Source organism: Leopardus geoffroyi, chromosome A2 (genome assembly GCF_018350155.1).
Source record: "Leopardus geoffroyi isolate Oge1 chromosome A2, O.geoffroyi_Oge1_pat1.0, whole genome shotgun sequence".
NCBI lineage: Eukaryota > Metazoa > Chordata > Mammalia > Carnivora > Felidae > Leopardus > Leopardus geoffroyi.
The window spans coordinates 21,571,317-21,593,874 of record NC_059331.1 but is presented as its reverse complement, the minus strand read 5'-3'; the positions used below and the strand labels follow the sequence as shown (position 1 = coordinate 21,593,874).

The window sequence follows — 22,558 nt, the reverse complement described above, 5'->3', positions numbered from 1 at the left end:
GGCTGACATCAGACGCTCAAGCTAATGAGCCACCGAGGTGCCCCCAAATTCACCATTTTATTTGTTTACTTACTTTTTTTTTTAATATTTATTTTTGAGAGAGAGTGCGAGTAGGGGAGGGGCAGAGACAGAGGGAGACACAGAATCTGAAGCAGGCTCAGGGCTCTGAGCTGTCAGCACAGAGCTCGACACGGGGCTTAAACCCACAAACCGTGAGATCATGACCTGAACCAAAGTTGGACACTTAACGTACTGAGCCACTCAGGTGCTCCCTTTTTTTTTTAATTTTTTTTTCAGAGAGAGAGAGAGAGAACAATTTTAAAGTGTACAGTTCAGTGGCGTTAAATACATTCACGATGTTGTGCAGGCAGTTGTCACCACTATCCATTTCTAGAACGTTTCCCAAACTGAAATTCCGAGCCCACTGACAGTAACTCCCATTTCCCTTTCCCTGCCAGGCCCTAGCAAACACCATTCTACTTTCCCTCTTACGAACTTGGCTACTCTGGCCACCTCATATATGTGGAATCATACTGTTTTTGTCCTCTCGTGAATGGCTTGTTTCCGCGTAGTGTCCTTGAGGGTCATCCATAGGTACTGTAGCATGTGCATCAGAATTTCTTTTTGAGGAAGTACATTTTTAAAAATGTATTTTCACAGCATGTAAAATAGAGGTCACAGAAACCTCTAGGTTTCTACACTAGGACTCGTTTATCTTGCGTGGAAGAACTCTGTAGGTTGCCGGCAGAGCTGGGAGAACCAGGTCCTGACACACTTGGTTATTGGGATGCCAGAGACGGATGGAAGCAGACTGTGCCAACGGGGTAGAAGACGGGAAAGCGTAGAAGCAGGGGTTGCTGCAGTCTGGGGTCTCACTTGGGTGGAACAGAGAGCCCTGTGTGTCTTAGGATTACATCTTACCGCGTAATCACGTGTTCACAGTGTAGGTCTGGGTCAAAACATCTATCCAGAACAGTTAACCAAAAAAGTTTGCGTATTTGAAGTTGTAAATAGGCCTTCAGCTATCTGAGAGGCATGATTAGTCAGTGACTCATTGACCAGCTGTTCCGGTTAGTTGAGGTTTTGCCATATTTAACATCTCATTTCTGTATTCATGGAAAACTAGTGAGTTTTTAAAGAGGCTCAATAATCTACTTAACAATATTACTACATAAATAATGCTTTATATTTTAAATTTATTGTATTACTTTAACTTTGCATTTGTGAAATACAGATATCCAGTCATAGAGGGAAAGCAGGTTTGACAGAATTAAGGATTACACGTTGAACAGTTAGCACTTTCAGAATGGCTATAGAGCTGTACATTTTTTCTTTCACTGTTGTTTTAACTCTTATTGTTTAAATGCCTGTATTAGTGTAGTAAACATGGGTGAGTCTCCTGAATACTCTGTTACTGGAAGAGGGCAGATACTTTGGGGCATTTCTTGATCACCGCTCCTACGACTGCCTTCTTGACAAGGCTGCTTTTGATTATCTTTCTTGAAACCCTTGAAAAATTGACAATGGACGCCTGATTTTTTTTTCTTTTCTTTTCTTTCCTTTTCCTTTTTTTTTTTTTTTTTTTTTTTTTTTTTTTTTTTTTGGTGCCTTAACTTACTGCTCAGTTCTTAAGGAAATCAGAGTGGTTAGTTGCTTCCTAGAGTTAGTAGGGTTTTTCTGAATGTGTCAGTTTCTTTGACAGATACCGTTCCTAGGACAGTAGTGAGCACCTCTTTCACACCATTCTCTCCCTATTGTGGATCATTGGTGCTCCTGAATTGTCAGTTAGATATTTTGAAAAGCCCAATTTATACACCAGAGTCAGTTTGTTAATTTTTTAAAATAAACATTGGTGTTTGTGAGTAAACTGTTAGATGAGACCTTCTTTTTTTTTTTTTTTTTTTTTTTTTAAGGGAGCTTCCTGCCCAACACGGGGCCTGAACTCACAGCCCTGAGATCAAGTCATATGCTCTACCAACCCAGCCAGCCAGGCGTCCCATCCTTTCCTTTTTTTAAAAAAAATTAGTAGATAGGTGTTCTTTCCAGGAGTATAGTTTCCTTTTTATTCTTTTTCATTTTTATTATTGAGCAAAATGGGCAGGAGTAGGTAGTCTGGTAACTAAAGGTAGAAATTTGAAAAACTTTGAGTGTTTTGTTGTTGTGATTATGGTCATTTATGATATTTGAACCCCTCAACTTCTCAATGTAATTAATGTTTATTCTTTCCATTTTGTTTCCTTTTAAAAAAATTTTTTTTTAACATTTATTTATTTTTGAGACAGAGAGAGAGAGAGCATGAACAGGGAAGGGTCAGAGAAAGAGGGAGACACAGAATCCGAAACAGGCTCCAGGCTCTGAGCTGTCCGCACAGAGCCCGACGCAGGGCTCGAACCCACAGACCGCGAGATCATGACCTGAGCCGAAGTCGGACGCCCAACCGACTGAGCCACCCAGGCGCCCCCCATTTTGTTTCCTTTTTAAAGCTGGTTTCCCAGTCTTCAATGATGAGTTATATTTACATTTAAAATGTACATAGTTTTTATTATTAATACAAATAACATTGTATATAAATTGGGAAACAGATCTGCTCCTAGATGTTACAGGGGTGGGAGGGTGCTTTTTCCTTAAGGGGCACGTAGGGTCTCCAGGGTGAACTGAGAGCAGCTTTAAATGACTCAGTTGTCAGATCCGGTTGCCAGTAGTGGGCATGACAAGGGAATGGAGAGTTGGGTGGGCTCTTGCGGCCTTCCCTTGTAGGGTGGATCTCCCTTTTTTGCAACGAGTGCTTGAGGAGGGTTGCATGACTCCTGCTGCCAGACCCAGGGCCTTAAGGCACTACAGGGTTCTGAAGACCTTGTCCCAATGTCCCCGCCCAGTCTTTACCCTCATCTTGGCTTCCTATTAACATGTCTAAAAGGAGCTCTTTCCAGAATACCTCTACTAGTGAAATCTTAGATGCTGGTGTGGTGTTTTTCTATAGCCTCCTCAGGAGGCTTCCATACTCCCCATTTCATTGTGATCTCCTTTTTCTCTGAGTTCCAGCCCCTTCAGATCTGGACCCATTGTCCAGTCTTTCACTTGCTTCCTAGCCAGTACCCTTACTCTTACCCCCTTGCCCTTCTGTAGCCTCCGCTTTGTAGAAAACCATTTCTAACCAGTCTAGCCTGTGCCCTCTCTGCTATCGGACACAGGCTATTGCAAATTCAGGGTCTCCTCCTAAAGTGGCCCTGTGTGTGGATGGCCCCACAGGGTCCTGTCTTGAGGAAGACCCTTTTCTTTTTGCCTTCCATGACCTTTTCAGAGCCACCCTTGTTTCTCTGTTTACAGCTCTCTTGGTGGATTCATCCACGTTTAGACTACCTAGCCCTCTTAAACCTTTCTGTTAAGCTTTGTATCCACATGTCCTTTACTGTCTGGACCTTTCCAATTTGAATGCCCCACTGGTCCCTCAAAATGCACAGGTCCAAAACAATTCCTTATTCTACTCCAAAGCTGCTACTCCTCCAGTAGGCCTGTCTGCCGAGATCTCCTTCTCTACGTTCCTCCTCAGCGATGGTAGTAATGGTGTTTGTTTCATCGTGCGGCAGCTCTCCCGTGGAACTCAGTTTTCTTCAGTTACCAGCCTCTGACTTAAGAACGTTCATGCAATTCAGACTTGTTAGCTTTCAAACGTTTTTAAACCTATGGAACCCTTTGTTCAAATGAAATCTTTCTAGGAAGCCTGATATGTAACCTAAATGAAACTAGAGGTCTCCTGGGGGAAGGGAGTAAAGGGCTAGCATCCCATCCTGCCCTGTTGCTTAGCCAGCCTCCCAGGGCTGCCCTCCTCCTCCCCCTCCCACCTCCTCCCCACTCCTCTCCTTCCTCCCCCTCCCACCTCCTCCCCACTTCTCTCCTTCCTCCCCCTCCTCTCCTTCCTCCCCCTCCTCCCTCCTCCCCCCTCCTACTCCCTCCTCCCCCTCCCCTCTCCCATTCTTCCCCCTCCTCCTCCCTCCTTTCCCTCCCCCCTCCTCCCCCTCTCCCCCCCCACCTCCTTCTCCGGGCAGATTTGGCATCCGGTGCCTGGACTCTGTACAGGGAGCTTCTGCAGTTACTTCTAGTACTGCCCTGAGGGCACTCTGTGTATTTGAAAATCGCTTTATGTTTTGCACCCACCTCTTTCCCATTGGTTTTCCTTTGGAAATTTTTAATTGTGACTGATAAACATAAAATTAGTGCCAGTGATGAATCTGCCAAGGAAACGGAAAGCCACTTTGGAAAGTGAAACTGGGTATTAAAAGAGCCAGCTCCATTAAATGCTGAAACCTTCAGAAGTGCCCAACGGCTTCTTTCAAAATTTACGTGTCTCTTCTGACTGTACTTTTCTGTCTTTAAAGCTGTATTTCTGTAACATGAACATTCAAGATAAACTTAGTTTAATTTTACTGTTTTTGTTTTGTCCCTTGACCAGTATAGCAGGTTTATTCAACCCACAGTGTTACTAAAATGTTAAGTATTTGTAGTGAAAAATGTAAACATTGTTCTATTGACTCCAAATGGTACCCCCCCCCCCCCCCCATCTTCCCTGCTCTCCAGTTAATCTGTCACTGTGGCCAGATAGAGCTCTCTAAACAAATTTGATTTTATCATGGAGAACTCTCACTGCCAGTGGGGATGAAGTCCAAACTCCTCCGGAAAGCATGCAGAATCTTCGAAGAGCTCCTCTTGTGTGACCTGTCCCGCTCATCTCCCTCTCTCTCACATGCTTCCCCCCGCCCCCAGCCGCACCGAGACCCTGCTCTTCTGCAAATCCTTTTCCATGGATGTCCCTCTGTCTAGAGTGTCCTTCCACTAACACAGCACTTCAGAAACGTCAATCTTGCGTGTGCCACTTCCATGCTTTTTGTCGTATTCAATTACCATAATCACTTTTAATATTAAAAAGTTGACTTTTGGGGCGCCTGGGTGGCGCAGTCGGTTAAGCGTCCGACTTCAGCCAGGTCACGATCTCGCGGTCCGTGAGTTCGAGCCCCGCGTCAGGCTCTGGGCTGATGGCTCAGAGCCTGGAGCCTGCTTCCGATTCTGTGTCTCCTTCTCTCTCTGCCCCTCCCCCCTTCATGCTCTGTCTCTCTCTGTCTCAAAAATAAATAAAAACGTTAAAAAAAAAAAAAATTTAAAAAGTTGACTTTTGAATATTTGATTTTTAACTTAAATTTCATAAAGTATTATTACATTTAAAAATGAAAAATAATGAAATACAAGTAATAAATCTAATCAGTTTATTAAAATACTTCAGTAAGGTTTTCAACAAAGCCCTTTCTTCATACTTAAATATTTTTATTTTTTAAATTTTTTAAATTATTTTTTTAATGTTTATTCTTGAGAGAGACAGAGCATGAGTGAGGGAGGGGCAGAGAGAGAGAGGGAGACACAGAATCCGAAGCAGGCTCCAGCTTCTGAGCTGTCAGCACAGAGCCCAACACGGGGCTTGAACTCACAAGCCATGAGATCATGACCTGAGCCAAAATTGGATGCTTAACCAACTGAGCTACCCAGGCACCCTCATACTTAGATATTTTTAAAACTAGGTACCTGATAGTAGATGATATTAAGGAATTGTTGATTATTTTTCCTTTTTCTTTTTTTTAGGTGTGCTAATGGCATTGTGATTATATAGGAGAATGCCCTTATTCCTGGGGGACAGCACCTTAAGCGTTTAGAGGTGAGGTGTCATGATGTCTCCAATACTTCCAGATAGCTCAGGAAGTATACATACATGTACGTACGTATACACAGATAAAGCTAATCGGGAAATAGTTAATCCTTTTTGAATCTAAGTGGAGAGTATTTGGATTTTTTCTTTGAAAATTTTGATGAAAGCCTGTTTTTGTTTGAGATGGGGAGAGTATAAAAATGGCTAAGAGAAAAGTTGGTATTAATAAAAATTTTTAGGGGCACCTGGGTGGTGCTGTTGGTTGAGTGTCTGACTCTTGATTTTGGCTCAGGTCATGATCTTGCAGTTCGTGGGATCAAGCCCTGCAGTGGTCTCTGCGCTGACAGCATGGAGCCTGCTGGGGATTCTCTCTCTCCCTCTCTCTCTGCCTCATCTCTCAAAATAAGTAAATAAACTTAAAAAAATAATAAAACAAGTTTTTAATCTCAGCTCATGACGAGTAACACACACAGACACACACACACACACACACACACACAGCACAGATCCACTTGTTGAAGTGACATGTAGACTTGCATTTTTGTGTGGCGGGAACACCACATAATTGAAGTTCTTTTTTTTTTTTTTTTTTTTTAATTTTTTTTTTCTTTTCAACGTTTATTTATTTTTGGGACAGAGAGAGACAGAGCATGAAAGGGGGAGGGGCAGAGAGAGAGGGAGACACAGAATCGGAAACAGGCTCCAGGCTCTGAGCCATCAGCCCAGAGCCCGACGCGGGGCTCGAACTCACGGACCGCGAGATCGTGACCTGAGCTGAAGTCGGACGCTTAACCGACTGCGCCACCCAGGCGCCCCTGAAGTTCTTTTTAAAAGATAATTAATTTTAAAATTGAGATATGGTTGACACACAGCATTGTATTGGTTTCAGGTGTGCAACACAATGATTCAATATTTGTATATATCAGGGGATGATGACCACAGCAAGTCTAGTTAACATTCTTCACCACACACAATTACAAAGCTTTTTTTTGTGTGTGTGTGATGAGAAATTTTAAGATTTACTCTCTTAGCATATATGCAATACAGTATTATTAACTATAATCGCTGTGCTGTACGTTACATCCCAGGACTTAATTTATTTTATAATTGGAAGTTTGTGCTTTTGAAGTTTTTAATAAAATTTTATTTAAGCAGTAGCTGTGAACTTACAGTTGCAAGTTTTATGTGTTAACACCTCCCCCCCCCACCATCCCACCATAAAAATTCTATATAATATATTTTAAAAGAAAGAGCCTTTACAGCCCCTACATTTTCTTCTGTCCCACCAGTGGCTTGGGTGTTGTGCAGAGTGGAATGCACTGAGGAAATCCCTGCTTGCCCTGTAAGACTCCAGTCGTGTGTGAGGTCTCCCTTCCTAGACTGCTCTTGGCCACATTAACTACCCTTTACCCTGGGTGCTCATGTGCTAGTATTCTACTCTTACAAATATTACAGTTGTAATTATGTATTCAGTGTTTCTCATCTCTACCAGAACGTGAGCTCAAGGTCAGAGACCGTGTTTTCCTCCCCATCAGTACCTCGCACAGCCTAGCAGAGAGCAGGTGGTGGGTAACTACGGCTGATGGAGGCACACAGGCAGCATTGCAGTACCACCGTCTGTAACATTTCTTTCCCCACGAAAATGCATTGTGTGCAAAACAAGAAGCTATCATGTTTAGTCAGATTCCATCTTGTCACTTCCAGGCTTAGAGCCTGCCAGTGACTTTCCGTAGTCATTACAGTAAAATCCAAACTCCTTTTGTGGCCTGTAATGCCTTTTGTGATTTGTCCCCTACCCGTCTCTGCCATGTTTCCACTGCTTTCGCATGTTTTTTCTGTCCCTCCAAGCACACCAAGTTTATTATAGTTAGTTCCTTTTCATCATAGGATGATAGGGGCTTCAGCTCAGGGGTGAAACTTGCTTCAATATCCTTACCTTCACTCCAGGTACTACTTTCATATGGCTGTTTGGTTTTCTTTATGGCATTTATCACTATATGAAATTATCTTATTTTCAGCTCACTTTTGCATCTAAATTAAAAAATTTAATTTATTGTATATGCTTTGAAGGCACACTGTAGAGAATATTAAAATCTACTCCAGTGATGTTTTTCCTTATTGCTCCTTGTGGGAGAACTCGACAATGCCCTGATGCATTGTTCTTGTATATACTATTGTAAACTTCATGAAGACAGGAACTGGGTCTTTTTTTTTTTTTTTTTTTAATTAAGTTTTTAATTTCAATTCCAGTATAGTTAACAGAATGCTATATTAATTTCAAGGGCACAACACAGTGATTCAACACTTCCATACAACACCTGGTGCTCATCACAGCAAGTGCCCTCTTTAATCTCCATCACCTATTTCCCTCATCCCCTACCCCATCCCCTCTGGTGACCATCAGTTCTCTGTAGTTAAGAGTCTGTTTCTTGATTTGCCTCTCTCCCTTTCTCTCTCGCTCTTTCCCCTTTCTTGTTTGTTTTGTTTATTAAATTCCACATATGAGTGAAATCATATGGTATTTGTCTTTCTCTGACTGGCTTATTTCACTTAGCATAATACTCTCTGGCTCCATCCATGTTCTAAATGGCAAGATTTCATTCTTTTTTAGGGCTGAGTAATATTCCATTGTATGTACATACCACATCTTCTTTACCCATTCATCAGTCAGTGAACACTTGAGCTGCTTCTCTAATGTGGCTTTTGTGAATAATGCTGCAATAGACACAGGGGTGCATGTATCCATTTCAGTTAATGTTTTTGTATTTTGGGGGTAAATACCCAGTAGTACAATTGCTGGATCATAGGGTAGTTCTATTTGTAACTTTTTTTTTTTTTTTTTTAATTTTTTTTTTTTTTCAACGTTTATTTATTTTTGGGACAGAGAGAGACAGAGCATGAACGGGGGAGGGGCAGAGAGAGAGGGAGACACAGAATCGGAAACAGGCTCCAGGCTCTGAGCCATCAGCCCAGAGCCCGACGCGGGGCTCGAACTCACGGACCGCGAGATCGTGACCTGGCTGAAGTCGGACGCTTAACTGACTGCGCCACCCAGGCGCCCCTCTATTTGTAACTTTTTGAGGAACCTCCATACTGTTTTCCACAGTGGCTGCACCATTTGGCATCCCCACCAGCAGTGCAGGAGGAGGAATTGGGTCTGTCTTAACCAGCATGGCGTGCCTGCTACTGAGATGGTGCATGGCAAATACATCTATGTTAAATGGAGGTGTGAATAAACAACCAACCTGTAGATGATCTAGGAAGTCATTTTTTCCCCCAGAGTCCAGAGATTTTTGTACAGTGTTATATAGTTTAATTCTGGATGTTCAGAATTTTTTTCATGAGAACTCAGCATTTTGCTGCTTAGAGTATCTATTTTGGTTAATGTTTTAGGTTAGCAAAATTTCTTTCCTTAACTTCATTGTCATTATTTCAACTTAGCATTTTTTCCAAGGTAACTGCACATCTATAGGTCTTCAACAAATATATTTCCATTAGTAAAAATCCAGTTGGAGGGCATTAGTTACAGTCATTTGCTTTACTTTTTCTGGTAGTAGTTGTAGAGGTGGTCAGCAGTCTGGTTCTGTGTGGGGGTGAGGTTGTGCCACCTGCCACTTCGTTTGCCCAGGTGTGACTGACTGATGAGAGCCTGTTACTGGCAGGTGTGTGAGCCCCATGCTGAGCTTTGGGATCAGACTGAGCAGATCCGCTGTCCTCTCACTGTTGTTAACTGAATCGGTGCTCTGGGGTCCCTGAGGCCAGGGAAGGCATCTGCAGAGGTGGAGGAGAGTTGGACATGCTTACTGAAGCTTTATCTGCAGTCCCTCTCCCCAGTCCTGCTTTGGAGAAGCTTTGGAAATTTTGAAGCTATAGGGAGAAACCCTCTAGTTTTTTTACTGAAGTGACTTTTGTTGGGGTGAGTAGGAAATTTGGATTCTTCAGAAATTCTAAAGTTCTTTGTAAGTTTAGAGATAAGAAGATCTTCAGTGAAACTGTTTCCTCATAAAATCTGATTAGAACACAATATTAACATATGAAATGTAACTGACTTTAGTTATGGACTTACTAATGTGTTTGAATCCTTTAAACTTTAGTTACATTAGAGCCAGACATTTAGGAGATTTTTGCATCTTGGTTTGAGAAGCAAGTGAAAAAAAAAATTTTTTTTTAACATTATGGCAAGAAATTGGCTATGGCTTTGGAGGAGGAAGGTAAAGTGGACCTCTGTATATCCACTCCACACTTGTTTAAATAAATTCAAATTTTTCCGCAAAGAATTAGAGATGGATAAGAAAGAAGAGATTGCATATTATTATTTTTATTTTTTAAGATGCATATTATTATTTTTATTTTTTAAGATTTTATCATTGAGTAATCTCTACATCCAACATGGGGCTTGAACTCACAACCCTGAGATCAGACTCACATGCTCTACCAACTGAGCCAGCTGGGCGCCCTGAGATTGCTTTTAATAGCAACACTTTCTCTTCCATTGCTTTAATTTTATCATAATCACAGACTTAAGGACTTGTTAATTTTAACAGGGATACGTGTACCTAGTAAAATATTTTCAAATTGTGAAAAAGTGTACTCCTTTACTGAGACCCTCGGTCCCTTCTGTAGGCCACTGTTACTCCTACTTTCTTTTTTCTTTCCAGAAAAATTCTATTTGTATAAAAACATATATTTCCCTACCCACTTAAAAAAAAAAAACAATTGGTAGGGCTCTTTTCATTTATTTTTATATTTTTTTAAGTTTATTTCTATTTGTTTTGAGAGAGATGGAGAGCAAGCAGGAGGGAGACAGAGAGAGGGAGATAGAATCCTAAGCAGGCTCTGTGCTAACGGCGGGCATGACCTGAGCCACAGCCAAGAGTTAGTGCTTTACCAACTGAGCCACCCAGTCGCACCGGTACCCTTCATTTAAAATATCTGAGGTATATCAAAGTACACAAAGCCCTGCCTCATTCTTTTTTTTATATTATTATTATTTTTTAACATTTATTCACCTTTGAGAGACAGAGCACAAGTGGGGGAGGGGCAGAGAGAGATGGAGACACAGAATCTGAAGCAGGCTCCACGCTCTGAGCCGTCAGCACAGAGTCTGATGTGGGGCTTGAACCCACGCACTGTGAGATCATGACCTGAGTCTAAGTCCAACACTTAACCGACTGAGCCACCCAGGCACCCCCTGCCTCATTCTTTTAATGATTATCTAGGAGTCTGTTACATTGGATGCACCTTGTTCTTTTTCTTCCTCTTTTTCTTTTAAAGTAGGCTTCATGGGCGCCTGGGTGGTTCAGTCAGTTAAGCAACCGACTTCAGCTCAGGTCATGATCTCACAGTTCATGAGTTCGAGCCCCATGTCAGGCTGTTCCAGTGTCAGCACAGAGCCCTCTTCAGATCCTCTGTCTCCCTCTCTCTCTGTTCCTCCTCTGCTTTCACACGTTTTCTCTCTGAAAAATAAATAAACGTTAAAAAAAATGTTTCTTTAAGAAAAAATAAAGCAGGCTTCATGCCCAACATGGGATTTGAACTCATGACCCCAAGCTGAAGAGTCGCATGCTCTACCTACTGAGCCAGCCAGGTGCTCCCAGGATGCATGTTAATTTATTCAGCCAGTTCCCTATTTGTATACATTTTGTGTTATTTCCAGTTTTTTAATGCTACAAACAGTACCATGGATTAATGATAACTGAATGTGCTTGGGTTAAGATGAGCTTTGTAATATTTAAAGTTTTTTTCTGAGTTAGCGTATCTGTAGAAAAATGTTCTCCAACCCGTCCCTGTCCCCCAAATCCAGAGAAAAGAGGAAGTGGGTGCAGTGGAGTAAGCGTAGTAGGAGGCAGAGTCATGTAGAGGCCTTCTGCCTGCTCTGCCACTCTCTGCCCTTTCCCTGCTGCAGGAGAGGTGCTGCAGACTGAGTTCCTGAAGCGTCTGCAGATTCTGTAGATGTCCGTAGATGTCCATAGCCTGCTGACGTGTGGACCAGGCCTTTAGAGTCCAAGCCCTGAGCGCATGCTGCTCGTTACAAATTTAGATAATTTGTTTTGGTTTTTGGTTTTGAGACAATTGCAGCACCATGGATTGGCTAACAAATTATATCACTTTCTGGAAGTGTATTTGTGTTCCTTTGCTCGTTTGGCAGATATGTACCTAAATTAAAAAATAAAAACCAGTTGATTTTTGTTTGAGCTACTTGGCAAGGAACTTTAAACATGATGCTTTGGTTCCAGTACAGTAATTTCTGAAGAAACTGAATTTGGAATGTTGATGCGTTCTGTAGTTGAACCCTGTTCAACTCAGTATATCCCAGTAGTCCGAGTTCTTAGTTATGACACTTCAGAACACTACTCAGAGCACATATTCATACCCCCATCAGTGTCTCCTCTTTGTACTGCTGTTGCTTCTAAAATACTTCCCTCAAAACATGTGTGACAGTTCTTGGTAGTGTATTCTTTCTCTTTGCGTTCGTACGGTCCTAACCCATGACTGTGTCCTGTGTTCAGAGGACGTGCACGCTGAGCCAGTGGCAGGCAGGTGGGCATGTGCTAGTGGTCTGTGAGCAACATTGCTCTTGGCTGTAGTGATGGTCAGCCACTAAGGGTGCCCCTGGGTGTTCCTGAGCCAAGTGTGTTTGCTCTGCTGTGGCCTTCTTTCTGCCACTTATTTTATGTTCTAGTGAATAGTTCTGACCTATGGAGGCAGGCAGAAGGCTGTGACTTGTAGACTTGGGTTGTGGCGAAGAAAGTGTCACACAGTATCAGATACTATGTCAGAAAGCAAGTTTTAAAGGTGCCTACAAGAAGGGATATGAGAAGTATAGAAATCAGTAGGTTAGTCAGATTCTTTATCTTGTGAAAGGCTTTGTAAGACCACAGGAGAGCCTGGTGAGTTGGACCATCGAGTGTTTAAAGAACAGGTGGCTTGAAGACATGTTTTCACTTGAAGAATTTGAAGTGCAAGCCGATTACTTGTGGATAATGCCCGATACATTTATACAGGGACTCTGCTTTAACGGGCTCTGAGATTCTTCCATTCATTCTTGTTGAAAAAGGTGCTCCCGATTGGCTAGTGCGCACCCTAGGACGAGTCCGAGGTACTGACCTGAGGCAAGGTAGGCGGATTTCTTTCTCTTGTGATGGTGGCAGTGCTCCTCCTTGGTGGCAGGAGTGTTATTGCTGCTGTAGAAAGTTGTATGTTTTCCCCTCAGTACTGAATCAGAGGTAACCATGATACCATGGCTAAATAGCTACTATGAAGTGTGAAGCATTAGTGTCAGGAGTTTAAGGAATGCCAAGTGGAGTGAGCTCCCTGCCCTGGAGAAGCTTAGGGTTCTGTGGTAAGACATGCCATGGAATAGCTGGTGTTTAAGTGCTGTCAAAAGAGGTACAGAGTGCCTGCCGTGGAATGTATTTTGGCAGGGGTGTGGGAGGGGCTGATGTCTTACAGGGTATTGTTTTGGGAAATCATTTTTGTGGGAGGAAAGGTCAGGGAATGAGTGATCAGTGAATACTTATTCATGTATTGTTAGTGTAAGACTTTGTGATAAACTAAATTATTTGGTTTTTTAATGGAAGAAGTGCTCAGTGTAAAGAAGAAAATAACCCTGAACTTTTCCTTTAAAAATCCCTTTCCAAGCCTTTATCTTTAGCGCTGTTTCCTCCTAAAAGCTTTAACCCTGGTGAGATTCCTTCTAGCTCTTTCTCTTTGAAAGCAGTAGAGGAAGCAAAGAGCTAGCTCTAATGTGTCCTGGGCTGTTCACATCTGGAACTTAGGCCTACAGGGACCCACCTGGAATTGGAGGAGTGTGTAGTAGTCAGGACATGGGGGTGGAGGGAAAACTCATCCTCTGGCTGTGAGCGTGCAGCTTGGCAAGAGTTATATTATGTCCTTAGTGGGCCCCAAACTTTGTACTTTATGTTATCTGTTGAGCTCCCGTATTTGCTCTTTAATTGCTGAGGGAGCTTATTATGTTGAGTGCTTATATGTGAGTCATTTTAACTGTTTCGATTTATGGTTCTCAGTTTTGTGAATCTTCCCTTTCCAATACAGGTTAATCTTAAACTTTTTTTTATTATTAATTTTTAAAATAAACTAGTTTCGGTAGAGTGGTAATAAGGGGACCAGAAATGTAAGTTTATGTCAGCTGACTAGAGAATTTTGGTGGGGTAGGTTGTAGATGAAAAGAAGTGCCTGTTTGTTAAAGCTTGTTACTTTTCCTATTTATACTTTCTGGGTGTTTGTTTGTTTATTTATTTATTTTTGAGAGAGAGAGAGAGAGAGTGAGTGTGAGAGAGGAGAGTGAGAGAGCATGCATGTGCATGGGGAAGGGGCAGAGAGGGAGAGAGAGAATCCCAAGCAGGCTCTGCACTGTCGGCACAGAGTCCGACTTGGGGCTCCATCCCACGTACAGTGAGATCATGTCCTGAGCAGAGACCAAGAGTCGGATGCTTAACGGACCAAGCCACCCAGGTGACCCTGCTATTTATACTTTTAAGTTCTTGTTTGAGAAGTAAATATTACCTTGGCAATTTGCTTCTTTTTCTTTTTTTAAGTTTTTAAAGTTTGTTTATTTTGAGAGAGAGAGAAACGGAACGAGTGGGGAAGAGCAGAGAGAGAGAAAGAGAATCCCAGGCAGTCTCAGCCTGATGGGGGGCTTGAACACACAAACGGTGAAATCATGACCTGAACTGAAATCAAGAGCCCAATGCTTAACTGACTGAGCCACCCAGGTGTCCCAGCAATTTGCTTTTATATGTGGTGATATTTGTAGTACTAATGGTCAAAAGTTAATTTTTCTTTAAATAATTTTAAACTTTATGCTTTCTTAGGAGTGATGAATTACATTTTGGGGCAGAACTTTCTCTAAAGGACTGCACATACGTCGTTGCTCCAGCCATCCATTTGGGGGCAAGCTTCGTTCCCACAACACAGCCCAACACCTTTAACAAGCAAAATCCATTTCTAAGTGTTGGCAATAATTGTTATAAAGCTTGTGTACCAAAGCTGACTTTTCTTCTTTGGTTCTTACCTCGTCTCACTTCTGTTTATGAATGGGTCTGAACTAGTTTCCAGTCTCATGTTCAAAGCAGACCCTTTCAGCAGGGAGGACTATGAGTGGAGATAGTGGTGGCAGCAGTTAGCAAAAGCCCAGCATTACTTTGGGGCTGGACATAAGGGTTCTTTTGAGAGGCTGGAGTTACCAAGGAAAACTGAGAATGTGTCCAGGACCCTCACTCTTAAACATACAAGAAAGTAAAGATATATTTCAGAAATATTTCCATCCACTGTTAAACTATGTTTTGGTGCATGAAGAAAGACCAAGCTTCATTTATATCTAGGCTTTATTGCCTTCATCCAAAAATGAAGGGAATGGGACTTTCAGATTTCTTCTAGTTTTAAAATTCTTCATTGCAGGCCCTTGGTTGGCTGAATCACTTGAGCGTCTGACTCTTGACTTTGGCTCAGGTCATGATCCCAGGGTCATGGGATTGAACCCCACATTGGGCTCCCCACTGAGCGTGGAGCCTTCTCTCTCTCTCTCTCTCTCTCTCTCTCTCTCTCTCTGCCTGTCTCTGGCTCATGTGCGTGCTGGTGCTCTCTCTAAAAAAAAAAAGAAAGAAAAATTTCTCATTGCTTTCTAGAAAATTTACATATGATTATTTTTCTCTTAGAACTATAGTTAATAATGGGGCACCTAGGTGGCTCAATCAGTTAAGCGTCCAAATTCAGCTCAGGTCATGATCTTGCGGTTTGGGAGTTCAAGCCCCGCATTGGGCTCTGGTGGGACAGCTTGGAACCTGGAGCCAGCTTCAGATTCTGTGTCTCCCTTTCTTTCTATCCCTCCCTCCCTCCCTCCCTCCCTCTCTCTCTCTCTCTCTCAAAAATAAATATTAAAAAAAAATTAAAAGAAATTAGCTAATAAGGTAATACTTTAATCTGGTCAGCTAAATTTATAGGTACTATAAATTCTGTATTTCTATATTGATTCTTTACATTTCTATAAAAATGTTAAAAATATTATAACCGTATCATGTTATACATAGTTTTCCCCTGTATTGACTATTGCAGAATGTTAATTTACAATTTAATTTTCTTTGGCTAAAGCTATTATATTCTCACTGGGTAGGAGTCCTATAGGAATTTCTATTGTGTGAATTCCAGCAAGATTCACGGACCAGCCCCTGACTTTTTAAGGATGAGGTAGGAGTTCACAATCTATTCAGAATTTGCTCAGCATCCTCATTGTCACCACCTTGGTCCTAGCTATCATCCAGTCTCCTTTGGACTGTTTCAGTAGTCTCCTAACTGGTCCCCTGCTTTCTGCCCTTGCTGCTTCCAAGTCTGCCCTTGACACAGAGGGATGCTGTTGATAGCTAAGTCATGTGATGTCACTTCTCTGCTCAGAATCTACTACTATAGCTAATGTCTTTATTGTATCCTACAAGGCTTCGTGGCCTACCCCCCCACCTCTCAGACTTCCTCCCTTTATCTGTTCTGGCCACGTAGGACTCCTGCTTTTCTCTAGCAGGCAAGAAGGCTCCCTTCTTAGGGCCTTTGCACGTGTTGTTCCTCTGCCTGGAATGCTCTTCCTGTAGATATGTGCACGACTGGCTCCCTCACTTCCTTGAGCTCTTTTCCCAAAAATCACCTCCGTGACCTGTGTATCTAAAATTTCAGCCCTCCTCCGCTTCATATCCCTGCCCTGCTTAGTTTACTTTTTTTTTTTCTCCTAAGCATTGATTATCTAACACTGTGTGTTGTATTTATGTTTTGTGTATTATCTCTCCCTTCCACTAGAATGTAAGCTCTTTGAGGACAGGGATTTTTGTCTGTGTCGTTTACTCCTGTGTGTCTAGCACCTATAACAGGGTCTGGCATATGGTAGGTGTGCAGTAAAAATTTGTTGAATGAGTGGATGAACGAATGAATATTTCTTAGCACAGAAATAGCATAGGTTCACCCTGGTCTGTGAATTATATAAATTCTGAATTTAGTGGACTGTCAGTCAGTGTCTAGTTGGAAACCACTCCAGGTGCTTCAGTCAAAAAGGGGTATATCTCTAGGAATTAGATAGAAGGGCTGGAGGAGCAAATGGGGAATGTGGTATTACTTAGAGCCCACACACCCCCATTTTGATTTGCTGCTGCTGGAGTTCACTATCACCAAGTAGGAACCTGTCCTCCTCTTGGGGCTGCTGGCAGAGCCTCATGGGGGAACCCAGCTATAAGGGCCTGGAAATGTAGATTTCAGGCCCACTGATTCGGACACAGTCTAGAAGCGTAGGCTTGGGGCTAAGTACTGGCACAAACTGTCCAGCACAGGGGGTATTTATTTAATTCATTTGGGGAGATAAACTTAGCTGTAGGACAAACTAAACTGAGTAGTTTGGGCTGTGATGCCAAATTAATAGCACAGGGTAAGATTTGAGATCATGAGTGAAACATAGAAAGCTAAGAATCAAATCCCAGCTTAGCCTAGTCACATCCATGTGTTGAACCACAAAACTGAACTCAGCTTCTAGAAATGGAACACAACAGGAAACATATCTTTACTGTGGCCATGATCTCTTAGCATGATTAAGTGCTCATTTCCGTGAGTTCAGTAAATACAGTAAATCTGTATTTAGGCCCAGTTGTGTCCCAGATTAGATCTCTGTCACCTAAAGGATCATACTGGCCTCTCCTAATCTGATTACAGACTGGTTACTCAGAGTCTTGCTGTCATTTACAGGCCTAGGATGTGACAGGCTTGTATTTATGGTACCTCTGACCAAGTGCTCCTTTCTCTGCTGCCGAAATTGTCCCTCGCTCCCCATCCCCCAAGACCAATCGCCAGCATTTTGTTGCTCTTCTCCCTTCCTTTCTCTTCTGACTTTATAACAAAGGCAACAAAGTCTAAATATATTTGATTGCTAACCATATTCATGTTCAGTACTCATCAATATTTATGACATTGATCTATCAATAATAAGCTTATTTTTATTAGGATGATAGCATTTCTTAAAGTTTATTTTTGAGAGAGAATGAGCAAGTGAGCAGGGGAGGGGTAGAGAGAGAGGGAGAGAGAGGATCTCAAGCAAGCTCCGCACTGTTAGTGCAGAGCTCTACGTGGGGCTTGAACCCACGAACTCTGAGATCATGACCTGAGCCGAGATCAAGAGTCAGATGTTTTTAACCAACTGAGCTACCCAGGCATCCCTAGATGATAGCATTTTTAATCTCTCATGATGTGGAGGGAGAAAATAGTGGAAATGTTAGGAATTGGTGGGACCCCTGTTCCCTTTGCCCTTTTCCTCACTACCCTAGGCCCCAATTAAGACTGGCCCAGGGATTTAGGTTGAGTGTATGTTTCTTAGATGTGAAGTTTGTCATTGGTAGATCAAGGAACTAACTCCTCCCCCCCCCCCGCCCCCCAACAAAATGAAATCCTGTGCAATGGTTATATTTATAGATTTGGAACTCTACCATGATTTTGTTTTTTTTATGAAATTCACATCCTTTTTTCTCCTTAAAAACTGAAATTCTGAGGCCTATTAATGTTAAAAAGGTCTCTTCAGAGCATAATTTATCATGTTTTTTTTGATGAGTTAAATAATTTATGTTCAAGTACCAGCTTATTTCATTCATCAGATTATTTTCGATTTCTGTAATGCTGATTACTTTTATTTAAGGATGATCCTGTGCTACTTGTAAACATAAATTAATGAATCTTTCATGTGCTGGTTTGGATCTGTCTCATTATGTTCATGGATTCACTTGTAAGCATGTAATCGATTTCTTAAAATTGTATCTAGTTCAGTCCCTAACTTTGTAATAGGATTTAAAAATTATTTTCTTCATCCAAACAAACTGAAAATATGCTTCTGTTATTTTTATTTTCCCGCACACCAGAATAATTTCTATAGCAAAAAAATTAACTGGCAGAGCAGCTTAGATTCTTGTGTCCTTTGGGTCACCAAATAAATGAAGGCTTAATATTTGCGTCTCTACTGACAGCCGTAGCATTTTATTGAATGCTATAGAGATGGAATCCTTGCGAGGAACGACTGTACTGAGGGGTGGGAGGGCCTCTGGCCTCTGGTGTGTTTGCCTGTTTAGTCTTCTGAATGTCCTTTTCTGAATTTGAAACACCATGTTAGAAGTATTACCTCATCAAAATTCTGTGAGAAAAATGTTCTATTTGAATTTAAACAAAAATCACTTATTTTCTTCTTCTGCATGCTTCCCCTACTTTCTCCCTTCAAATGGTTTTATTCCTACCCTGAAGTTGGTCTGGTTTGGAACCGTGGTTATTGGAGACTCTGTAGGAAGGTGCTGGGCTGACAATGCGGGGGCTGGGAGGCTGTGACCCAGAGCAGGTGGCAGGGCAGTCCTGCTTTCCTGTGTCCTCATGTGTTCCCAAAGAGTTGATGTCTTATGAAAACATCTTTAGAACCTGTCATCAATTCATTTAAATTAAATCTCCAAGTGGCAAGAGAGTGCACTTGAGCCAGGAAAATATCTGTGACCCGGAGACACTTACTTTTGACTTCTTAGAGGCATTTGCTTTTATTTATTTAACTTTTTATTTTGGGACTTTTTTTTATTATGGGACATTTTATTTCATTTTATGCTTTTTAAGTTTATTCATTTATTTTGAGAGAGAAAGAGAGCGAATGGGGGAGGGGGTAGAGAAGGAGGGAGAGAAAGAATCCCAAGCAGGCTCTGCACTGTCAGTGCGGAGCCCAATGTGGGGCTTGAACCCATGAACCATGAGATGACCTGAGCTAAAGTCGGCTGCTTAGTTGACTGAGCCACCCACGTGCTCCTATTATGGGACATTTTAAACATACACAAATGAAGAGATAGTAATATAATGTACCCCCATTTACAGATAATCCCACATTAATGTTTTGTTATTTTAGAGGCATTGTAATGAATTTAGGCATAAAACACTTGGATTTTATATTTTCTTCTTCTTGGCATTGTTTTTTTAAATCATTTTTTAAAAAGTTTATTTATTTTGAGAGAGGGAGAGAGAACAGGCGTGTGTGTGTGTGTGTGTGTGTGTGTGTGTGTGTGTGTGTATGTGTGTGTATGTGTAGGGGAGGGAGCTGGGGGGGTGGCTCAGAGAGAGAGGAAGAGAGAGAATAGCAAGCAGACTCTGCACTGCAGAGCTCAGTGCAGGGCTTGATCTCACAAAGTGTGAGATCGTGACCTGAGCTGAAATCAGGAGTCAGATGCTTAACTGACTAAGGCACCCAGGTGCACCTCTTGGCATTATGTTTTAAGCAGATTTTTCTCAGTTTACATTGCAAGTTTAAGAGTGCCCTTGTAACTCCTGTGGCTAGTTGTAGAAAAGCAGTAACTGAGTTTGATCTTTGAATGAACAGAAATGCACTGAGTCAGCTAACATTTTAATATTTGTCAACTTGCTTTTACAAAAGTAAATTCTAAATTACTAAGCGTAAAAAAAAGTTCTAGTACTTTTTCTTCCATTGTCCTTTAAAAAAAATTTTTTTTAATGTTTTTATTTATTTTTGAGACAGAGAGAGACAGAGCATGAGCAGGGGAGGGGCAGAGAGAAAGGGAGACACAGAATCTGAAGCAGGCTCCGGGCTCTGAGCTATCAGCACAGAGCCCCACACGGGGCTGGAACTCACGGACTGTGAGATCATGACCTGAGCTCAAGTCAGATGCTTAACCGACTGAGCCACCCAGGCGCCCCTCTTCCATTGTCCTTTAATTTATTAATGACTATGTTCTGTATCTTAGAATGCTCTAAATTTTCTTTTGCTGCTAAAGTATGATACTAAAAAAGACAGTAGTCTAAGAGAAAAACTTATATTGGTTTTGATGAAATAAATCTTCCCTACTGCATACCTTACCATCTGAGGCAGAAAATTAAAAGACAATTGTAGACTTTATTTTTTCTCTTATTTTAAAAATAGTTTTATTGAGATATGATTTACATATCATAAAGTTCACCTGCTTACACAATTCATTGGTTTTTCGTATATTTACGGTGTGCCACTATCATCGTAATCTAATTTTACAACATTTTCATTATTCCAGAAAGAAACTTTGTACACATTAGTGGTTACCTCCTGTCCCTGTCCCCCTCCTTCCTCAGCCCGAGGCGATCTCTACTTTTTGTCTCTTTAGATTTGCCTATTCTTTTTTTTTTTTTTTTACATTTGTTTATTTTTGAGAGACTGAGAGAGACAGAGCACAAGTGGGAGGAGGGCAGAGAGGGAAGGAACACAGAATCTGAAGCACGCTCCAGGCTCTGAGCTGTCAGCACAGAGCCTGACGTAGGGCTTGAACTCACAGACTGTGACATCATGACCTGAGCCGAAGTCGGAAGTTTCACCGACTGTGCCACCCAGGTGCACCTAGATTTGCCTATTCTTGACATTTTGTATAAATGATAGGCATGAATTTTTGTGATTGGCTTCTTTAATTTAGCATGAAGTTTTTGAGGTCCATCCATGTTGTAGCATGTATCAGTGTTTTATCTCTTTTTATTGCTAGACAATATTCTGTATGGATATATTTTATTTGTCCGTTCATCAATTGATAGACATTCTGGTTGTTTCCACTTTTTGGTGTTATAAATAATGCTGTTATGTACAAGTTTTGTGTGTAATATTTTCTTGGATAGGTATCTAGGAGTAGAATTGCCGAGTCATAACTTTTTTAGAAATTGCCAGACTTTTTCTAAGGTGGCTGTGTCATTTTACATTCCCACTAGCAATATGTGAGAGTTGTAGTTTCTCTATATCTTTGCTGATATTTGTTTCTGCCTGTCTGTCTGTCTTTCTCTTTTTGTTTACAGCCATACTTGTGGCTTTAATTGAGGGAATAGATATTAAAACACAGTGAAATGCAAAGAAAAAAAAAAACAGATTGCGCACAAAGAAGAAAAAACACAGTGAGATATCATTACACAGTCATTAGACATGCCAGTAGTTAACAATTGACTAGAAAATGAGTAGATGGAGGTCTCTTGGTTTTTATATGACTCCAAGATGATTTTGGCATTTTAAATGATTATTGAGGTGAGGTTGCTTTATTTAAAAAAAATTTTTTTTTTTTTTAAGTAAACTCCATACCCAGTGTGGGGCTGGAACTCCCCACCCCAAAATCAGGAGTCTCACGCTGTATGAGGTGAGCCAGCCAGGCCCCCCAAGATGAGGTTGTGTTACGTTTTCGTTTTGGGGGCCCTCCCACTTCATGCTTTCTCTCTGCTGTATTGAAGTTGATGCCAGCTGTGTCTGTTGATTTATTCACTCCATCGACACTCAGTGAAGGCCTGTCTGCTCTCAAGAGTCCAGTCCCAAGAGAGCCTAGGACACCCCTGTCAGGCCTAGGACATCTGATTTTGTGATTTGCAAATAAAGAATGTTGTAAATGGCTGTACAGTTACAAGGTAGGACTAGTGTGCTGTTTTTCTTCAGAACTTTTTACCAAGGAATACCTGTTGCCCGTGACAACTCTTAGATGGTTTTTTTTTATTTATTGTTAAATGATTCATTGGGTAATGTGGTTCTAAAATCTTTCTGCAAAGTGGTCTGTATTCTTTCCTGAATTGGGGCTTTAGAATGTGCAGTAAAATATCTAAGAGGAAATGATAGAAGGTGAGGAAATCCATTTGGAAAAAGTTTAAGTGTAAAGATTATGATTTTTGAGTTGTAGCCTCGTATGTGGAGAACAAACTTAGGTTTTGGTTTTGGCTGTCACTTACTGGTTGTGTAGCCTTGGGCAAGTTAAAAACTTCTTTAAGCCTCAACTCCTTACCTTTAAAATGGGAATATTTCAGGGGTGCCTGGTTAGCTGAGTCGGTTAAGCATCCGACTTCGGCTCAGGTCATGATCTCGCT

The 22,558-nt window shown here is 41.5% G+C and overlaps 1 protein-coding gene across 12 annotated transcripts in view; it reads left to right on the top strand.

Annotated features, from left to right (window-relative positions):
- SFMBT1 (Scm like with four mbt domains 1) overlaps positions 1 to 22,558 on the top strand; it is a 131,548-nt gene that overhangs the window by 7,459 nt on the left and 101,531 nt on the right. For 5 of the 12 annotated variants that reach the window (XM_045493162.1, XM_045493169.1, XM_045493161.1 and 2 more), the window contains exon 2: positions 5,629 to 5,701. The exons of 4 other annotated variants lie outside the window; for them this stretch is intronic. The gene's annotated coding sequence lies outside the window, so the exon portion shown is untranslated. Of the gene's footprint in view, positions 1 to 5,628; positions 5,758 to 15,873; positions 15,899 to 22,558 lie in introns of those variants that run through there. 3 more of the 12 variants (XM_045493171.1, XM_045493165.1, XM_045493166.1) reach the window with 2 other exon arrangements.